The following is a 20,977-nucleotide window of genomic DNA, read 5'->3' on the forward strand; positions in this document are numbered from 1 at the left end:
GAGGCTTCGATGCTTACATGCTATTTTAGAGGTTTTCAAACCAATAAAAATCATACCAATCAAAAATTTTAAAAACATCATCCACCACTGCACGTATCTGGATTGCAAAACTAAGTGGAAATAAGATTTTCCAAAATATGTATATTGCAGTTTTGGCACTTCGCAATAGTTGTTGCAACTTTTAGCTTGGTTGAATACAAGACAGGTTCAAGGTAAAGGTGTTTAAGCAAATTTAACATTTTAGAAATATTTGGAAATTTATCATTTTAATTTCAAACAAATCTGTACATCACGTTTAAATGCTTCGTATTCAATAATTAATTTTAAATGAATCAGCATGTGTCGGATTCACCTTTTTTGAAGCAAGTGAAAGAATGTTTCAAAATTTATATAACTTTGTGATGCCAAAAAATATAAACATTGAAATAACAATCCATAATCTCAACATTCGAATGAAAAAAATGTTTTAAAAAGCATTTTACACTAGTTGAGTTGTTTTGCAATCATTAGTCGTTAAAAATGTAAAATTTGACGAAAACAAAAATTTTAACGAAAAAAAACTTCGTGCATAAAGATCAAAAATTTTCAAAAAATCAAAAGGTTTTTAAATCAACCCAAACATGTTTAAAAATGATTCTAAACAAAAGGGAATGCATTTTAAATTGATTTCAGCTGATTGCACTTCAATTTCCATTGAAATTTTGATGCTTTTTGAAAAAAAAATTGACTCCTGATTTTTTGGGCCAACTTTGAAGGGGGGGGGACAAAACTTCAAATAAAATTTGTACCAGTCTTAAGCAATAATATTAAAAAGGTGTTGTTTAAAGCACTCCCAGAGTTTCAATAGTAAAACATGTTTGCTTTTTAAAACGTTGATGTTGGTCTTGTGAAAGGACAAAAAAGGCTCAATTTAAATTATTAAGTCACTCTCAAAAGTTTTTGAGTTTTCCAAAAACTAAATTTGTCGAACAGCTAAAACGCGAACAATGGCCATACAATTGTTTGAACTCGTAAATAATATCACGACATGCTACTCGATAAACTGTTTGTCTATGAATAAAATCAAACATTTTGTATTGATTCAAACAAAAGCGTGAATCACGACACAAACCAATTGCATTTCTTTCCACCCATGCATGTGCATGTCATGGGGCAATCAATTAAATCACCTCACCACTCGTTCAGGTCAATTATCTAAATGGCCACAGTAACGATCCGTCATAAGTGCGCATTAAACCATGGTCGAAGCCTAGCCAACGGAATCGTTAGTGTCGTTACGGTTGAACAAGCAACTGCTTGGGAAATGCAATTAGCAGTGACATTCAGCAGAGTGAAAAAGTTTAATGTCCTTCAGCTTTCACACTTGAAAATATAAAATTCAATATCAGAAAGGTCACCGTGGCACTTAATCACATGAAAAATGCATCGCGGCCTCCACATTGCTGCACCGAAATCATGATAAGCCTTTTTTCCTCAAGCAAGTTTTTTTTTTTTTTTCATTCAGTCCGGCCATCGTCGCAACACTTGGTTCCGGTCAATAAACGCTTGATGTGAAAAAGCGAAAACGCGCAGACAATCGAGCGCGCGGCCGCAGACCACGAGGGACCCGCCTCCGGAGAGAAGTCCTCGCGCCCAGAGGAGACCCCTGCTGGACAGTGCCATAGTGGCCAGAGTAGTATAGTAGACACCGAGAGTTGTCGCACACTTTCACGAGGGTTTCGTCGGGGCTACTGAATCGACAAGCAGGTGAAAGGCAGCAGGTACGGTTGTGAGGCGCGGTTCCACTTCAACTGATTTTTATGACAGTAAACTTTCATTCCGATGAGATGAGAAGGTAAATACGTTCAAGACCAAATTGTGACATCGGAAAAGGGAAATGATTTGAAAATCTAAGAGCAACGTGTTGATAGAACAAAGTTTTTGAAATGATAAAGTTGTTGCAGTTATAGGGCCAGATTACGTTTGTAAGTAGCACGTAGGGATTTTCTCATTCTATGGTACTGTGTACCCTACTCTTGATGTAAATATTTCAAAAAAATTGTGGTTTAACGGTACACATCAACCATAGCTTTTGCACCCAGATTTTTGTTACAGACATTTTAGTATCTTCAAAACTACGGGAACTATCGATATGATTTTTTATTCATCCCCTAAATTACTGTCTTCAAAGTTATTTACAACAAAGTTTGACTATTTTTATAATCAGATTTTTGCAGGATTGAGTCCGTAAGTTTAACAAATTTGGAATAAGAAGATAACAACTTCCTTGGCTGCTGTGCACCCTTAAGCATAAAATCTTTAAAAAAAAACGAAAAAGTGTCAAACCACCTGATACTGAGCACATTAGATAAAATAAATGCCTCGGGCAGGTGGGAATAACAAAAAGTAATTCATCTCAATAACAAGTCCTGTAAAATTTCTGATTTTATTATCATGACTATCGGTAATTAGACAAAAAAATAGTAACATTACCATAGCCTAGGTTGAAAATTGCTATTGATTAGATCGTATGAGATAATTTCAAAGATTAAGATAACAACTCAAAATCTGGCACATGGAAAATAATTCAATCTTTGATCGCGTTGTTCATGTGATATTCCAACTTAAAAAAACAACAGTCATAATCAAATTTGTATTTTTATTTTCATTTTCTCTGGCTGTAGAAGTCGGATTGACCCCATGTTTTGGTCAATGATAGAACACTTTATTAAAAGAAAAATCTAGAAAAAGCTCATTATAAAATGCCGATGACAAAACACAAAAACCATTTAATGTTAAACACCAAAAGTGTCTCATCGATGATTTCTCTACCCTACCCCCCAAAGAAATCAAATATAAGTTCGAATTTTTTTCCAATGTCCATAACCCAATTTGTTATTACTTTTTATTTTGCTTGATCAATTAATTTTGAACAATTTTGTCAACGCAATTATTATGGCCAAAACATTTTGCAAAAAAAAATATGTTCGCCAATACTTAGATATTTTGAAAACTACTGATTGCAAATCAACTGGACAGTGAGCACTTACTTACCTTTGTCATAGAGGGCGCATATTTGGCATTAGTTTATCTCATGTATAGACAAACAAACGCTGAAAGTTTCATCAACATCTGAGCATCTTGATACGACCTGTGAAACACTGATGAAAAACTCGCTTTTAAAATAGTTTAAAAAAACTAAATTTTAAATAGAGCAATTCTCTACGAAATCGGTCTTTTTTCTTCAATTTTAATTTTTGTATTTTTTAATCCGACTGAAACTTTTTTGGTGGCTTCGGTATGCCCAAAGAAGCCATTTTGCATCATTAGTTTGTCCATATAATTTTCCATACAAATTTGGCAGCTGTCCATACAAAAATGATATGTGAAAATTCAAAAATCTGTATCTTTTGAAGGAATTTTTTGATCGATTTGGTGTCTTCGGCAAAGTTGTAGGTATGGATATGGACTACACTGGAAAAAAATGATACACGGTAAAAAAAAATTGGTGATTTTTTTATTTAACTTTTTATCACTAAAACTTGATTTGCAAAAAAACACTATTTTTAATTTTTTTTATTTTTTGATATGTTTTAGAGGACATAAAATGCCAACTTTTCAGAAATTTTCAGGTTGTGCAAAAAATCTTTGAGCGAGTTATGAATTTTTTAATCAATACTGATTTTTTCAAAAAATCGAAATATTGGTCGCAAAAAATTTTCAACTTCATTTTTCGATGTAAAATCAAATTTGCAATCGAAAAGTACTTTAGTAAAATTTTGATAAAGTGCACCGTTTTCAGGTTAAATCCATTTTTAGGTGACTTTTTTGAAAATAGTCGCAGTTTTTCATTTTTTAAAATTAGTGCACATGTTTGCACACTTTTGGAAAATATATTTTTGAAAAGCTGAGAAAATTCTCTATATTTTGCTTCTTCGGACTTTGTTGATACGACCTTTAGTTGCTGAGATATTGCAATGCAAAGGTTTAAAAACAGGAAAATTGCTGTTTTCTAAGTTTCACCCAAACAACCCACCATTTTCTAATGTCGATATCTCAGCAACTAATGGTCCGATTTTCAATGTTAATATATGAAACATTTGTGAAATTTTCCGATCTTTTCGAAAAAAATATTTTTAAAAATTTCTAATCAAGACTAACATTTCAAAAGGGCCAAACATTCAATATTACGCCCTTGTAAAATGTTAGTCTTGAATTGAAAATTTTGAAAATATTGTTTTCGAAAAGATCGGAAAATTTTACAAATGTTTCATATATTAACATTGAAAATCGGACCATTAGTTGCTGAGATATCGACATTGAAAAATGGCGGGCTGTTTGGGTGAGACTTAAAAAACATCAATTTTCCTGTTTTTAAACCTTTGCATTGCAATATCTCAGCAACTAAAGATCGTATCAACAAAGTCCGAAGAAGCAAAATATAGAGAATTTTCTCAGCTTTTCAAAAATATTTTTTCCAAAAGTGTGCAAACATGTGCACTAATTTAAAAAAATGAAAAACTGCGACTATTTTCAAAAAAGTTACCTAAATATGGATTTATCTTGAAAACGGTGCACTTTATCAAAATTTTACTAAAGTACTTTTCGATTGCAAATTTGATTTTACATCGAAAAATGAAGTTGAAAAATTTTTGCGACCAATTTTCGATTTTTTGAAAAAATCAGTATTGATTAAAAAATTCATAACTCGTTCAAAGATTTTTTGCACAACCTGAAAATTTCTGAAAAGTTGGCATTTTATGTCCTCTAAAACATATCAAAAAATAAAAAAAATTAAAAATAGTGTTTTTTTGCAAATCAAGTTTTAGTGATAAAAAGTTAAATAAAAAAATCACCAAATTTTTTTTACCGTGTATCATTTTTTTCCAGTGTAGTCCATATCCATACCTACAACTTTGCCGAAGATACCAAATCGATCAAAAAATTCCTTCAAAAGATACAGATTTTTGAATTTTCACATATCATTTTTGTATGGACAGCTGCCAAATTTGTATGGAAAATTATATGGACAAACTAATGATGCAAAATGGCTTCTTTGGGCATACCGAAGCCACCAAAAAAGTTTCAGTCGGATTAAAAAATACAAAAAAAATCGCATGACCGAAATTCTAGAGAACTGCTCAATACAAACAATGTTAAGGAAACGTATTTTTTTTCGTTTCAAAGAGATTATCATATTATTCGAATGAATACGCATAGAAAAAGAAACAAATGATCCGTTACCCTTCACTAAATCCAATCGGAAGGGAAAAGTCCCCATCATTGACGCCGGTTGCCTCAAATCATCACATTCATCAAAACACTTTCAACAGTGACGACCCCAATTAGGCCTCTGCTGACATTGTTTTTTTTTTCCGCGCGCCGCGGGGTTGGTTAGTCTCCATCGGACAGGGTGGTGCAACCAAGTCGTGCGACGATGGCATCGGATCGAGAGTTAGTTTTCCCCAAGTGCTGCCGCCGATTAGGGGCGACGATTGTGTCTGTGAAGTGGTTGAGAAATTCCCCAGCCCACCGCTAAACCGAGGTGCTGCAAATGAAGTGTTGATAACAAAAAAAGTGCCGTCAGACAATGCGGCAAAATCACACCGATCCAACCGGTTTCTTGGTGAAAAATATCTTTCTCCGCTGGAGGTCATCCCATGATTCATCTCTATTTCTATTTTGCTGTAGGCGACCTAATTTTACAGGGAAAACTGTAACAAATTCGTTAAACGATTTATTTGACACGAAATCAATGTCACAGATTAATTACACTGCACGACTGAAATTGAGTTTTTTTTAAGTATATTTTAGGAATAAAACAATGATTGTATAATGACTTTTAAGAGTAAATTTCAGATTTTTATTCATTTCTTGTTAAAATGAAAAGTTTAGCTTAATTAGGAAGTGCATACTGAAAGCGAAATTCAATGAAGCAACACTGCATCGCGTCCGTAACTTTCATTTATGGTAAGTCTTACTTTTAGTTTCAACAGCTCTAAGAGAACTTCTCCAATTACTGCTGATGGTGCGTGCCAACAGCAGATCAGCCTAGTTTAAAAAGGCAAATGTGTTGCGTTTCAGTATGGTCCTCCTGTTCAGGAACTTGTTCCACAAGTGGCTAGACTGTGCACCGCACTTGAAGAAAGTATACTTCCCCTCACTTGACTTAGCGCTGATACCTACTCTAACTGTCGGTTGTAGTAGGGTGGTATTTTGGGTTTTTGACAATATTTTCCTGCTCATTCAAGAAATGTATTGTTACTCTCGATGTTTTAGTTTTCATTGAAAAAACTGAAAAGTGAAAAAAGCATATGGATTGTAAAATCTATTATGCAAAATTAACTTCTAGCAACCCTCATAAATACTCAAAAGCAGATCGTGTCTCTTCCCATAGTACAAACTATTCACATGAATGAAGGGTAACAGCACACTGCAGAAAGTAGTTAGTTTTACTGAAAAAAGCCCAACACGTTGCGTGAAAAACGAAAAAGAAAACAGTAGGTAAAAGCTGCTTATCAACAGAGAAGACAACAGTCTAGTACGAAAGCGGAATTGCGACGAACGGCAAGTTGAAGGGTACTTGTCACCAGGTTTGACTTCCGGTGAAGCAAATTTTAAGATTTACCCACCAAAATTTGTGTGAGTGTTTTGACTGGTTAAGCGATGTTGTTTACGAAAAAAGAAACGACATTTCGGAGCTAAAAATCCGCCTAGTGTGAATGGAAAAATATGAATAATATTTTATTTTTATTTTCATGAAACTTTATTCATCCATTTCTCATCTCAAAACAAGATTTTCTGTCATTTTTGTTTTTTTTTTTCATTCATGAACTTTTTGGGCCTGCCACACAATGAGTGTGTAAGTATGTAAAAAATATCTTTTTAGAAGTGAATTCAGGATTCTTTTAATTTAATTTTGTTTTATTTTTTTATATTCATAACCTGTCAGACACTCTCATGCAGTGGTCACCAAAGTGCGGCCTGCGAATTGCACATGAGCGCTGGAAAACCATATTCTGCATGATTTTTTGTTCTACCAATGTGATAACCCTTTAGAAAATCCCCGAATCTGATATTGACATTCAAATTTCGGTTAGACGCTCTACAGCACTTGGAAACAAGGGACCATGATAGGAGTCCTAAAGCCACGGGTCCCCCACAGACCATTATTATGAAAAAAAAAATTCGACCCAAACCAATGATTGGACATGGTTCCTGGGACCATTCTGCACCTCTGGGCTGAGTTTCAAAATATTTGCAGGCAGAAATTTCGAATACGGTCAGTTTTAGTGTTTCGAGTAGAAATTAAGGTGAAATCACATGAGCAATTCTCTACGAAATCGGTCTTTTTTCTTCAATTTTAATTTTTGTATTTTTTAATCCGACTGAAACTTTTTTGGTGCCTTCGGTATGCCCAAAGAAGCCATTTTGCATCATTAGTTTGTCCATTTAATTTTCCATACAAATTTGGCAGCTGTCCATACAAAAATGATGTATGAAAATTCAAAAATCTGTATCTTTTGAAGGAATTTTTTGATCGATTTGGTGTCTTCGGCAAAGTTGTAGGTATGGATACGGACTACACTGGAAAAAAATAATACACGGTAAAAAAAATTTGGTGATTTTTTTATTTAACTTTTTATCACTAAAACTTGATTTACAAAAAAACACTATTTTTATTTTTTTTTATTTTTTGATATGTTTTAGAGGACATAAAATGGCAACTTTTCAGAAATTTCCAGGTTGTGCAAAAAATCATTGAACGAGTTATGAATTTTTTAATCAGTACTGATTTTTTCAAAAAATCGAAATTTTGGTCGTAAAATTTTTCAACTTCATTTTTCGATGTAAAATTAAATTTGCAATCAAAAAGTACTTTAGTGAAATTTTGATAAAGTGCACCGTTTTCAAGTTATAGCCATATTTAAGTGACTTTTTTGAAAATAGTCGCAGTTTTTCATTTTTTAAAATTAGTGCACATGTTTGCCCAGTTTTGAAAAAAATATTTTTGAAAAGCTGAGAAAATTCTCTATATTTTGCTTATTCGGACTTTGTTGATACGACCTTTAGTTGCTGAGATATTGCAATGCAAAGGTTTAAAAACAGGAAAATTGATGTTTTCTAAGTTTCACCCAAACAACCCACCATTTTCTATCGTCAATATCTCAGCAACTAATGGTCCGATTTTCAATGTTAATACATCAAACAATTGTGAAATTTTCCGATCTTTTCGAAAAAAATATTTTCAAAATTTTCAAATCAAGACTAACATTTTAAAAGGGCGTAATATTGAATGTTTGGCCTTTTTGAAATGTTAGTCTTGATTTGAAAATTCCGAAAAAATTGTTTTCGAAAAGATCGGAAAATTTCACAAATGTTTCATATATTAACATTGAAAATCGGACCATTAGTTGCTAAGATATTGACGATAGAAAATGGTGGGTTGTTTGGGTGAGACTTAGAAAACATCAATTTTCCTGTTTTTAAACCTTTGCATTGCAATATCTCAGCAACTAAAGGTCGTATCAACAAAGTCCGAATAAGCAAAATATAGAGAATTTTCTCAGCTTTTCAAAAATATTTTTTTCAAAACTGGGCAAACATGTGCACTAATTTTAAAAAATGAAAAACTGCGACTATTTTCAAAAAAGTCACTTAAATATGGCTATAACTTGAAAACGGTGCACTTTATCAAAATTTCACTAAAGTACTTTTTGATTGCAAATTTAATTTTACATCAAAAAATGAAGTTGAAAAATTTTTACGACCAAAATTTCGATTTTTTGAAAAAATCAGTATTGATTAAAAAATTCATAACTCGGTCAATGATTTTTTGCACAACCTGGAAATTTCTGAAAAGTTGGCATTTTATGTCTACTAAAACATATCAAAAAATAAAAAAAAATAAAAATAGTGTTTTTTTGTAAATCAAGTTTTAGTGACAAAAAGTTAAATAAAAAAATCACCAAATTTTTTTTACCGTGTATTATTTTTTTCCAGTGTAGTCCGTATCCATACCTACAACTTTGCCGAAGACACCAAATCGATCAAAAAATTCCTTCAAAAGATACAGATTTTTGAATTTTCATACATCATTTTTGTATGGACAGCTGCCAAATTTGTATGGAAAATTATATGGACAAACTAATGATGCAAAATGGCTTCTTTGGGCATACCGAAGGCACCAAAAAAGTTTCAGTCGGATTAAAAAATACAAAAAAAATCGAATGACCGAAATCCTAGAGAACTGCTCACATGTAAGGTGCGTAGGAAAAGATCAAAGTTTCAATGTTCTAACTCCAAAACATTACTGGTTATGGTTTTAAATTGTATTAACATGTAGCAGAATGATATAAAACGATTTACAGCTCTGACTTAGCTGGATTAAACCTAAGTGAAGTGACTTAAGTATATTATTTACAAGTTTATGCCTTAATATCTAAAAAAAACTCCTACATCAAGTGATTTTAAGTCAAGGAAAACTAGATTGCACAAAAATAACTTAAAATGGGGTGACATTGTACCAAATTTTACGATATTATAATAGCCAGATAGCTTAACAACAAGCTCGATAAGCTTGAATTGCAAAGTATAATCGTTGCAAATATTGTTCTTAGATTATGTTGTCCTCTGCCATAAAAAGTTCAATAAGTACGAAACACAAAAAAAATAGATAGATAGATTTTACGAAAAAAAAGTTTTGAAAAAGTTGGTCGTCATCGATCATGGCCGTTCATGGTCACCCGCGACAGACACGGACGACGAAACAAAGAGAAACGCAAAAAGTAACTTTTTCAAAACTTTTTTTCGTAAAATCGCGATAACTCGTGATGTTTATAAGCAAACCCCTTATGTCTATATATCAAAATTTTTGTTATTGTCAGTTCTACAACTTTGTAGAACATTTTTACACTCTAAAAAATAACCCTGCAAAGTTAGAAAAACACGAAATTTTAAAATGAAAAATTTTGTTCTAAATGAAAAAATGACCCTTCTGGGTCAATGTAGATTCAAAAAGTACATTAAATTTCCCATAAAATGACACATTCCAAAAAATTTTACAGTCGAGTAACGAAAAATGGGAGAATTTTTAATACTTTTTTAGTGTTTTTTTCGATGAAAAATACGTTTTTTTCGGAATTCTGAGTACGCCATCAAATCGGGCGTCTAATTTTACATAAAAGTCCCTTTGACACCAAATTTCTATCTCATCACCGTTTCAGGCTGCAAATTATTGAAAAACACCTCTTTTTTCGCATGTTCAAAAATGGAAGGGGTCGTACCGCCCCTCCGTCACAAGATATCAAAAACCGGACCTCGGATTCGTGATCAGGGACAAAAGTTACCCCTTAGGACAAAGTTTCACGCAAATCGAAGAGGGGTCGGGGCAACTTTTCCCGATTTCGTGTGAGTTGGTAGAGAATTACCCATATCAGAAAATAATGATGGATCTTGCGTAAAAAAAGATTTTATCAGGAACTGGTGAGATTTTTATGCAGTTTGTGTTGAATTTCACATTATTACAGATTATATAGGAAAAATACTTTAAATAGATGTAACCAACCACACCAGCACATGTGACAGTCAAGTTTGCATTTTATTTAATGTTTTGGTGCAAAAAAGTAAAAAAAAAATAAACTTTCGCCCAAATTTCTTGAATTCTCGAAAAAAAAGAAAAAGATTTTTTCTATGTACTGAAATTTGGACACCTTACTACTCAACTCCTTTGACATGGAAGAAGGGATAAGCCAAATAGCCATGCCATTTTAAACAATCCAGGGGAAAAGAAAAGTTGAAAAGTTGTGCTCAAAGCAAGACATGCCCACAGTTCAAACATGAGTTCAACAAACTAACCAAGAATCATCAGCCTGGAAAGCATAATCATTCTTGATTCTTGACAATGCTCATCTTTATTTAAACTCAACTATTTGCGACGTATCGCCCTTTTCAATGCCGTCCGACGAACGGCAGGTTACGTGAGCTGAACACCAAATAGTAATGGTGAATTAATCAGCAAAAGCCTCACACATCCACACGTTTTTGCAGTTTAATCAAGTTATTTTTTTTTTATTTTCGATTCCGGCTTTCTACAAACTTTCTGCTTACAACATTCGTAAACGGGTTTTGTGTTTTTGTTTTCCTTACTTATTTATCTGTGCCTTTTTTTCATTCGCACGCCGCACGCAGACCTTTGGCTTTATAACGTATCGCCATTTCTTCGCACACGATACACAGCTAAAGGCTAAAGAAGCTTTGCATGTAATTATTTCTTTATTTGCTAACATCGCAATAACACCTCCAAGAAAACGCAGCCACTTTGGTCACAATGTGTGTACCACAAACTACGATCGGTGGCAATTGGGAGGCATCCAGTAATTCCACCACAAAACAAATTTAGTACTTAATCACTTTCATTCAAATAAACATTGTGTCATAAGGAATGGTCGGTCCCCACATGGGCTCACCTTCAGGCAAGTCAGGGTTCAGTTTTAGTGTAATGTGGCAAGTCAGGGTCTCTTTATTTCTTCCCGCTCGATACCTCTAGCCCGGACGATTTTTTCTACGATGCCGTGGCTCCGCACCTACGTGATCATTGAACTCTCTTGATTCATTTTTTTCCTTGGCCGTGCACCATTGCTTTCTCATATTTTGTACCAAATTTTTTTTTGCACCACAGTTTAGAGGTTTGCACCCCACTGTATGGGGAGTGGATGGGAGAGGAGGGGTGGCTACTACTAATACTGCCTCTTATACTGTATGATCGTACACCGAAAGCGACCAATGAGAAGAGAAGAAAAAAGGCCGCAACGGAACAATGCCGTAATATCCGCAAGAAGCTGGCTGGCTAGCTGCTGCTTTCATGATGAGTAATTGTTACCAAAGTTCGGAAAATTAGCTCGCAACATCCTATTAAGAAATTGGCCAAACAATCCGTCAATGAAAGGTATAAATCTGTGAATATATTGCAGTACAAAGAAAGTGTTGATCCAAAGTACTTATACATTTACAGCCTTTGCTGTTGTAATTCGTACTAATTTTAAGGATGTGTTATGCAACCTAATGTTGGCAGTTTCATCATGCTACATCTTAAACTACCATCATCTGGGGCGAATCGGGATCCATGAAGGAAATGAGTACAGCTGTTTTAGACATGTTATTGCCCTATTTTTTGCAATGCTTTCCAAAACATCTAAAAAAACTGTACCTATTCATACTTCTCTTTTATTTCAAAACAGTTTGTTTCGTTTGAATATTGAAACTGAACCTTGTTTAAGTTTTTTCATTCATTACTTGATTAAAGAGTTATTTAAAATCTCGATCGCACCCACGCCATTTGTTTGACTGGACGGTACAAAATTTAACCTTACTTTTTTCGTGTATACGTACATGTGCATACGTAGAAACTCTATGTAAGCTTTATTTTCAGATAGTCCATGGCCAAACCTTGAAACTTAATTCATCAGAATAAAGCTTTTATCTGAAGCACGGACTCGACCCAAGACAGCCTAGATTATTAGCATTAGGGTTATAATTATTTTTCAATTTTGGTTATCCTCAAGGCAATATTTCATATATGCTTGTAAACTGATTTCGGAGCCTTTCTTCAATGCTAGTAGAAGTTGTCAACTGAGTGCGGTTCTGATTAGTATCATGCTAATCATATGTTTATGGTAAGAGTTGTTTGTCAGAGAGATTTTTTTTTTCAGGAATATGTGGAATAATATAGTCGCAAATCGCAAATGAAAGAGCGGACTTTGTCATAAGGGGTAATTTTGGTCCGTGATCACGAATCCGAGGTCCATTTTTCGATATCTCGTAACGGGGGTGGTACGACTCCTTTATTTTTAATGATTCGAAAAAAGATGTGTTTTTTTATAATTTGCTGCCTGAAATGGTGAAGATTTGGAAAAATGGTATCAAATGGACTTTTGTATAAAATTGGACGTAAACATAAATATTTCCCAGTTCCCCTAAAAGGAAAATTCTTCTCAAATAATGTTAACATGTTTTAGTGTGAATGCTAACATTCAATAGGTCACCTTCCCTAAGGAGTCTTGATAAGGTCACCTTAAGCAATCGAATTCAAAAGGGAAATTATCACCAGTTGTGTTGGTCCGAGCCGGGGTTATGACGCTACGTGGCTTGGTCAAATTCCCGTGATGGTTACAAGAAAACTTCTTATGTTTTTAAACCACTATTTTTTTTTGTTTACATTGTGTGCTCTACAACTTTTTACATAATTGATACACTCTAAACTTGAACCTGCAAAGTTACAATAACACAAAAATTTTAAAAATGCAGATTCATAAAGTACATTAAATTTCCCAGAGGTTTTAGAGTGTTTTAATAGGGTTTTTTTCTGAATTTGAGTCTTTGGGCCTCTAATTTTACATGAAAATCCATTTGACAACAAATTTCCAAATCATCACTAGTAAATGCTGCAAATTATTCAATGTTCAAAAATAAAAGGACTCGTACTGCCCCTCCACCACGAGATATGAAAAAACTAACTTAATCCACCAATGTGGTTGAAGCCTTCCTCACTCATTACCATCAATGGCTGTACACAAATTTCATCTATTTTTTAGATCTGGATTGAAAAAGAACATAAATATCACTTAAGTGGCCATATCTCGAGACAGGGTTGCCAGATCTTCAATGTTTTGGACTCGTTGGAAAGGTATTTTGATAACCTAACCAACGATGGGTTGGATGGTGGATCCGGACATAGTTTACATACATTTAAGTGAGATCCGGCTTCCAAAAAGTACATAAATATCACTTAAGTGGCCATATCTCGAGACAGGGTTGCCAGATCTTCAATGTTGTGGACTCGATGGAAAGGCCATTTGATAACCTAACCAACGATGGGTCGGAAGGTGGATCCGGACATAGTTTACATACATTTAAGTGAGATCCGGCTTCCAATAAGTACATAAATATCACTTAAGTGGCCATATCTCGAGACAGGGTTGCCAGATCTTCAATGTTTTGGACTCGATGGAAAGATCATTTGATAACCTAACCAACGATGGGTCGGATAGTGGATCCGGACATAGTTTACATACATTTAAGTGAGATCCGGCTTCCAAAAAGTACATAAATATCACTTAAGTGGCCATATCTCGAGACAGGGTTGCCAGATCTTCAATGTTGTGGACTCGATGGAAAGGTCATTTGATAACCTAACCAACGATGGGTCGGAAGGTGGATCCGGACATAGTTTACATACATTTAAGTGAGATCCGGCTTCCAAAAAGTACATAAATATCACTTATGTGGCCATATCTCGTGACAGGGTTGCCAGATCTTCAATGTTTTGGACTCGTTGGAAAGGTCTTTTGATAACCTAACCAACGATGGGTCGGATGATGGACCCGGACATAGTTTACATACATTTAAGTGAGATCCGGCTTCCAAAAAGTACATCAATATCACTTAAGTGGCCATATCTCGAGACAGGGTTGCCAGATCTTCAATGTTTTGGACTCGTTGGAAAGGTCTTTTGATAACCTAACCAACGATGGGTCGGATGATGGACCCGAACATAGTTTACATACATTTAAGTGAGATCCGGCTTCCAAAAAGTACATCAATATCACTAAAGTGGCCATATCTCGAGACAGGGTTGCCAGATCTTCAATGTTTTGGACTCGTTGGAAAGGTCTTTTGATAACCTAACCAACGATGGGTCGTATGATGGACCCGGACATAGTTTACATACATTTAAGTGAGATCCGGCTTCCAAAAAGTACATAAATATCACTTAAGTGGCCATATCTCGAGACAGGGTTACCAGATCTTCAATGTTTTGGACTCGTTGGAAAGGTCTTTTGATAACCTAACCAACGATGGGTCGGATGATGGACCCGGACATAGTTTACATACATTTAAGTGAGATCCGGCTTCCAAAAAGTACATAAATATCACTTAAGTGGCCATATCTCGAGACAGGGTTACCAGATCTTCAATGTTTTGGACTCGTTGGAAAGGTCTTTTGATAACCTAACCAACGATGGGTCGGATGATGGACCCGGACATAGTTTACATACATTTAAGTGAGATCCGGATATATGTGAAAACACATTTTTATACATAACTTTTGAACTACTTATCGAAACTTCAATCTGTATAAAACTCGATCTATGGGACCCTAAACCAAGTCGAATGCAACAAGTTCGGGTCAAATCGGTTCAGCCAGTGCCGAGAAACATGAGCTAGTTTGTTGGTCACATACATACATACACACACATACACACACACATACACACACACATACACACACACATACACACACACAAACACACAGACATTTGTTCAGTTTTCGATTCTGAGTCGATATGTATACATGAAGGTGGGTCTACGACGTTTTTATACAAAGTTCATTTTTAGAGCAGGATTATAGCCTTACCTCAGTGAGGAAGGCAAAATAGACATCGGATTCGTGATTCACTCAAATCAAAGAAGGGGTTTCATACCTTCAATCTTCTGAACTCGTAGGAAAGTTCTTTTGATAACCTATCCAACGACAGGTCGCATGATAGATCCGAAAATCATTTCATCAAAATATCTGAGATCCGGCCTCCAAAAAGTGCATAAATTACACTTAAGTGCTTATAACTTTTGATATGGTTGTCAGATCTTCAATCTTTTGAACTCGTTGGAAAGGTTTCCTTTCTAAAAATGTATAATATGGTGGATTGTCTCACAAAAAGCACCCTTTTTACAATCTTTCGGACTTTTGTTCAAATCGTTTTTTAGCATAACTTTTGAAGCACTTTACTAAACTTTATAATTTTCAATAGCGACTTATGGGACCCCAAGACGGATCGAATGAGGCCAAAACAGACAAAAGCCAGTGCCGAGATAAACTAGTGCAAATTTTTTGATCATCATCCCACCACACACTCTGACATTTGCTCAGAATTTGATTCTAAGTGGATATGTATATGTGAAGGTGGGTCTAGGAGGTAAAATTAAGAATTTCATTTTCCGAGTGATTTTGTAGCCTTTCCTCAGTTAGGTGATGCAGCTTATGGTACTTTTTATCAGTATTAGAAGTTCCCCAACTGATTGCGGCTCCCCATTTCAATTTGGAGACCACGTGGTTTATGAACGAGCCCTTAGGGTTTTAGCTTATGTTATTCGCCAGTCACCAGTGAACGTTCATTAAAAAAATATAGTACAGTACAGCAATTTTCCACACCAAAATCAGGTTTCACACTTGTTCACAACACCGACAGAAGGTACTTCCGATCGGCTTGGGCCCCAAACGCAACGCCTTTCCTGTACCGTTTAAAACCATCTGTTGCACGGTGGCATATTTGCCGCGCGCCGACTGGAAATTGGGCCGCAGCTAAATCCGAAACAGACTGTAATTAACTCCAAAGGAACTAACTGCGGTGGCAGGTGAAGGCAAAGAGGCGCACGCCGAAAAAAAATGAATCGTCTTGCCTAAATCGAGAGCGGTAATTGCAGAAGCAACAAGGTCATCTTCCCAGAGATTGTCACGCACCGTAGCGCAGCGTCGTGACGGTGGTGTGAAATCATCCACCGTGAAACCAACGCGTTTTCAACTATATCCGAAACCAAGTCGTCTTCCAAAACTAACCAACTGTTGCTGAAGACAGGCGGAAATGTAAAGGTTTTTCGAAAATGACAATTTGGCTCATCGTTTTGCTGGACAGGAAAATTAAATGCAATCGTTTCTTCACTTTTTTGCAACTCAATCAACTTCGATCTATTCTAAAGCCATTAGGGTCCTACACATTAAGGCCACGGAGCATTCAGAGTATAATCCACCGTAGAGCGGAATGTATTCAAAAGGCCATTGAGGTCTGCGCGCTCCACTAAAACGGTTGCAATCTCGTCGTATACGTTACCTTCGAGAGATCTGCGCTCTACAGCATCATAGTTCGGCTGGCGGCATACACTACGACAGACAGATTAACAGAAATTCCAACTGTTGAGAAAAATCCTTCGCACGGTCACTTTTATGGTGTTTGTAAAGTAATCCACTATGCCAATCTCGTTATACAGCTTGTTGCTTGAACCACTCTCTTGCAGCACGGCGTTCTCTTCACCTTTAGCTCGCACGGACCATTCCAGGACTAGCAAATTGGCGACGATCACCTTTTTACACGAATTACCGTGCCACTCAACCGTAATTCTTCTATACAGTAATTATACACCATGGATCACTGCCAATAAATGCTACCAAGGACACTAAAACTTTTCCTGTTTCTTCATTACTGATTCCGAATCACTTCCTTGCGTGATCACCACCGATTCTGCCAATTTTATCGAATCAAACTGGTTGAGCAAATTGCGCAATTGCACAGTAATCCCAATGAGAATATACGAGCCACCCTCTCCAGATGCTAATTAGACACAGCAAACGTCCATCTTCCGAGGTGAGATCACAAAGATGAGATGATCGTTCATTCACTGCAATAGACGACACACGACCCCCGACGTAGAAACGTGCCTTCACCGTCCAACAACCACTCGATGACTGCCGCCAGCTCGAAAAGAATCAAGATGGAAAGGCAGGCATGAAAGATATTTTCTTACATTTCGATTTTTTTTATTTCTTTAGTGGAAGTGTAAAAACAGCAAGACTTCTTTAACCCAACCTTAAGAAAACTGGTTTTACGTTCCAACTGTATTGGTACCATCATGTGGTCAGCGCTGGTGTGGTTGTTGGAGTGCGGTTTTCCTTTGCCGAAAGGTGTCGAGTAACTTGTATTCGTGAAACACGGGTGAACGCAGGCTCAACGAGTGCACAGGTGAGTTGGTGCCGTTAGCTTGCCGCTAACCTGTGTGAGCCTCACGATCGCGCAGGAATGAACCACAGCAAGCACACAGCCTGGCAGTTTGTTGGCGGAGGACGCAGCCAGTTTATTGTCATAGACTGGTTTTAATTTAAAATATGGACAAAAATCAACTTAACTTTTAACATACACTTATGTGGGTGATATTTTTACAATATATTAAGGACTTTTGGTTGTCAGGTGGGTCAATAATGTGGGCATTTTGTAAATTACATCGTTTAATGGCACCCCCTGACCAAATTTTAAACACATTTCTGTCCGCTTGTGATCTTGCCATAAAAATGATCAATTATGTGACCATTACGATAGAAGAATTTATCAAATTTCAAACGTTGAGCACCGAAAACCTGCAAACACAAGACATTTGTTAGATTTATGGTACATGCAAGCAGAGCAATTCTCTACGAAATCGGTATTTTTTCTTCAATTTTAATTTTTGTATTTTTTAATCCGACTGAAACTTTTTTGGTGCCTTCGGTATGCCCAAAGAAGCCATTTTGCATCATTAGTTTGTCCATATAATTTTCCATACAAATTTGGCAGCTGTCCATACAAAAATGATGTATGAAAATTCAAAAATCTGTATCTTTTGAAGGAATTTTTTGATCGATTTGGTGTCTTCGGCAAAGTTGTAGGTATGGATACGGACTACACTGGAAAAAAATAATACACGGTAAAAAAATTTGGTGATTTTTTTATTTAATTTTTTATCACTAAAACTTGATTTACAAAAAAACACTATTTTTAATTTTTTTTATTTTTTGATATGTTTTAGAGGACATAAAATGGCAACTTTTCAGAAATTTCCAGGTTGTGCAAAAAATCATTGACCGAGTTATGAATTTTTTAATCAATACTGATTTTTTCAAAAAATCGAAATTTTGGTCGTAAAAATTTTTTAACTTCATTTTTCGATGTAAAATCAAATTTGCAATAAAAAAGTACTCTACTGAAATTTTGATAAAGTGCACCGTTTTCAAGTTATAGCCATATTTAAGTGACTTTTTTGAAAATAGTCGCAGTTTTTCATTTTTTTTAAATTAGTGCACATGTTTGCCCAGTTTTGAAAAAAATATTTTTGAAAAGCTGAGAAAATTCTCTATATTTTGCTTATTCGGACTTTGTTGATACGACCTTTAGTTGCTGAGATATTGCAATGCAAAGGTTTAAAATCAGGAAAATTGATGTTTTTTAAGTTTCACCCAAACAACCCACCATTTTTTATCGTCAATATCTCAGCAATTAATGGTCCGATTTTCAATGTTAATATATGAAACAATTGTGAAATTTTCCGATCTTTTCGAAAAAAATATTTTTGGAATTTTCAAATCAAGACTAACATTTTAAAAGGGCGTAATATTGAATGTTTGGCCTTTTTGAAATTTTGATCAATTTTGAAAAGGTAAATTATTTTGCGCTAAAATGATGTCTCAAAGCGAATGCTTTCATTGAAAACCGAAAATTAAAATCTTGATTTTTTTTTATTATTGATATAGAGCAATTCCAGCTCAAATCAGGAATATTTCTGGAACTTTTGTACCCGACCCTCTCCGATTTCAATGAAACTTTTTTGACATGTTATCCTAGGCCTATATAAGCCAGTTTTGTGTATATGGAGCCCATTGTACTCAAAAATGACATTTGAGAAGGGCGTGAGCGTTTTGAATATTTTTGCATTTCGTAATTTAAATATCGCTGTATCTCGAAGCCGTTGCATTGTACCAAAAAGTGGTCAAAGACAAACTTGTAGGAAATTGGACGGGCTTTCTGAAAAAAATACACTGAAACAAAAATACACGCCACTTCTATGAGATTTTTTGATTTTTAAGTTTAAAAGTGATATTTGAAGGTGATGTCACGATTTTTTTTCGTTCAAAATTTTTGAGGAAATAGCCTAAGATGTTACAAAAAGACTGACGAAAAATGCAGGATGGTATGTCTCTCCTAAAAAAATACAAAAATCATTTACTAAAACTGTTTTTTTGAAAAGTGCTCTAAACGTCAAAATTTTCAAAAACCGGTAGTGGGAATCGATTTCGTAGACAATTTTACATAAAAGTCTTCATATTGACCATTATCCTATGTCCAATCCTTGGGAAGATACAGCGGTTTTAAAATTAAAAATATCGAAAAAATAGGTTTTTTGGTGGTTTTTTGCAATTTCTATATGACAGACTTGATTTTTCAGTCTCGTAAATATTTTTACCGAAAAGCTCGTCTAATTTCCCATAAGTTTGCCTTTGACAGCTTTTTGATTTGACTCGTTTCAATATTTGCGTGTGCTTATTTAGTATTCAGGTTTCTACCACACTGAAAAAAATATTCTATTTTCAGTTATGAGCATTGTAATTAAACTTATATCTGTAAGCCCATACATCCAATTGAAAAGCTGTCAAAGGCAAACTTATGGGAAATTGGACGAGCTTTCCGGTAAAAATATTTACGAGACTGAAAAATCAAGTCTGTCATATAGAAATTGCCAAAAACCACTAAAAAACCTATTTTTTCAGCATTTTTATTTTTAAAGCCGCTGTATCTTCACAAGGATTGGACATAGGTCAATGGTCAATATTGAGGCTTTTATGTAAAATTGTCTAGGAAATCGATTCCCACTACCGGTTTTTGAAAATTTTGACGTTTAGACCACTTTTCAAAAAACAGTTTTAGTAAATGATTTTTGTATTTTTTTAGGAGAGACATACCATCCTGCATTTTTCGTCAGTCTTTTTGTAACATCTTAGGCTATTTCCTCAAAAATTTTGAACGAAAAAAAATCGTGACATCACCTTCAAATATCACTTTTAAACTTAAAAATCAAAAAATCTCATAGAAGTGGCGTGTATTTTTGTTTCAGTGTATTTTTTTCAGAAAGCCCGTCCAATTTCCTACAAGTTTGTCTTTGACCACTTTTTGGTACAATGCAACGGCTTCGAGATACAGCGATATTTAAATTACGAAATGCAAAAATATTCAAAACGCTCACGCCCATCTCAAATGTCATTTTTGAGTACAATTGGCTCCATATACACAAAAATGGCTTATATAGGCCTAGGATAACATGTCAAAAAAGTTTCATTGAAATCGGAGAGGGTCGGGTACAAAAGTTCCAGAAAAATTCCTGATTTGAGCTGGAATTGCTCTATACCCCCTAAGCAAATGAC

The 20,977-nt window shown here is 35.1% G+C and overlaps 1 protein-coding gene across 2 annotated transcripts in view; it reads right to left on the reverse strand.

Moving 5' to 3' along the window:
- Nucleotides 1–17,589, reverse strand: part of LOC120418243 (zinc finger CCCH domain-containing protein 13) — a 34,723-nt gene extending 17,134 nt beyond the window's left edge. Inside the window, exon 1 of one of the 2 annotated variants that reach the window (XM_039580556.2) lies at nucleotides 16,866–17,589. The gene's annotated coding sequence lies outside the window, so the exon portion shown is untranslated. Of the gene's footprint in view, nucleotides 1–3,033; nucleotides 3,050–16,865 lie in introns of those variants that run through there. The other variant, XM_052711104.1, reaches the window with a different exon arrangement.
- Nucleotides 17,590–20,977: the final 3,388 nt, after the last annotated feature.

This window comes from Culex pipiens, chromosome 3 (assembly GCF_016801865.2).
Source record: "Culex pipiens pallens isolate TS chromosome 3, TS_CPP_V2, whole genome shotgun sequence".
NCBI lineage: Eukaryota > Metazoa > Arthropoda > Insecta > Diptera > Culicidae > Culex > Culex pipiens.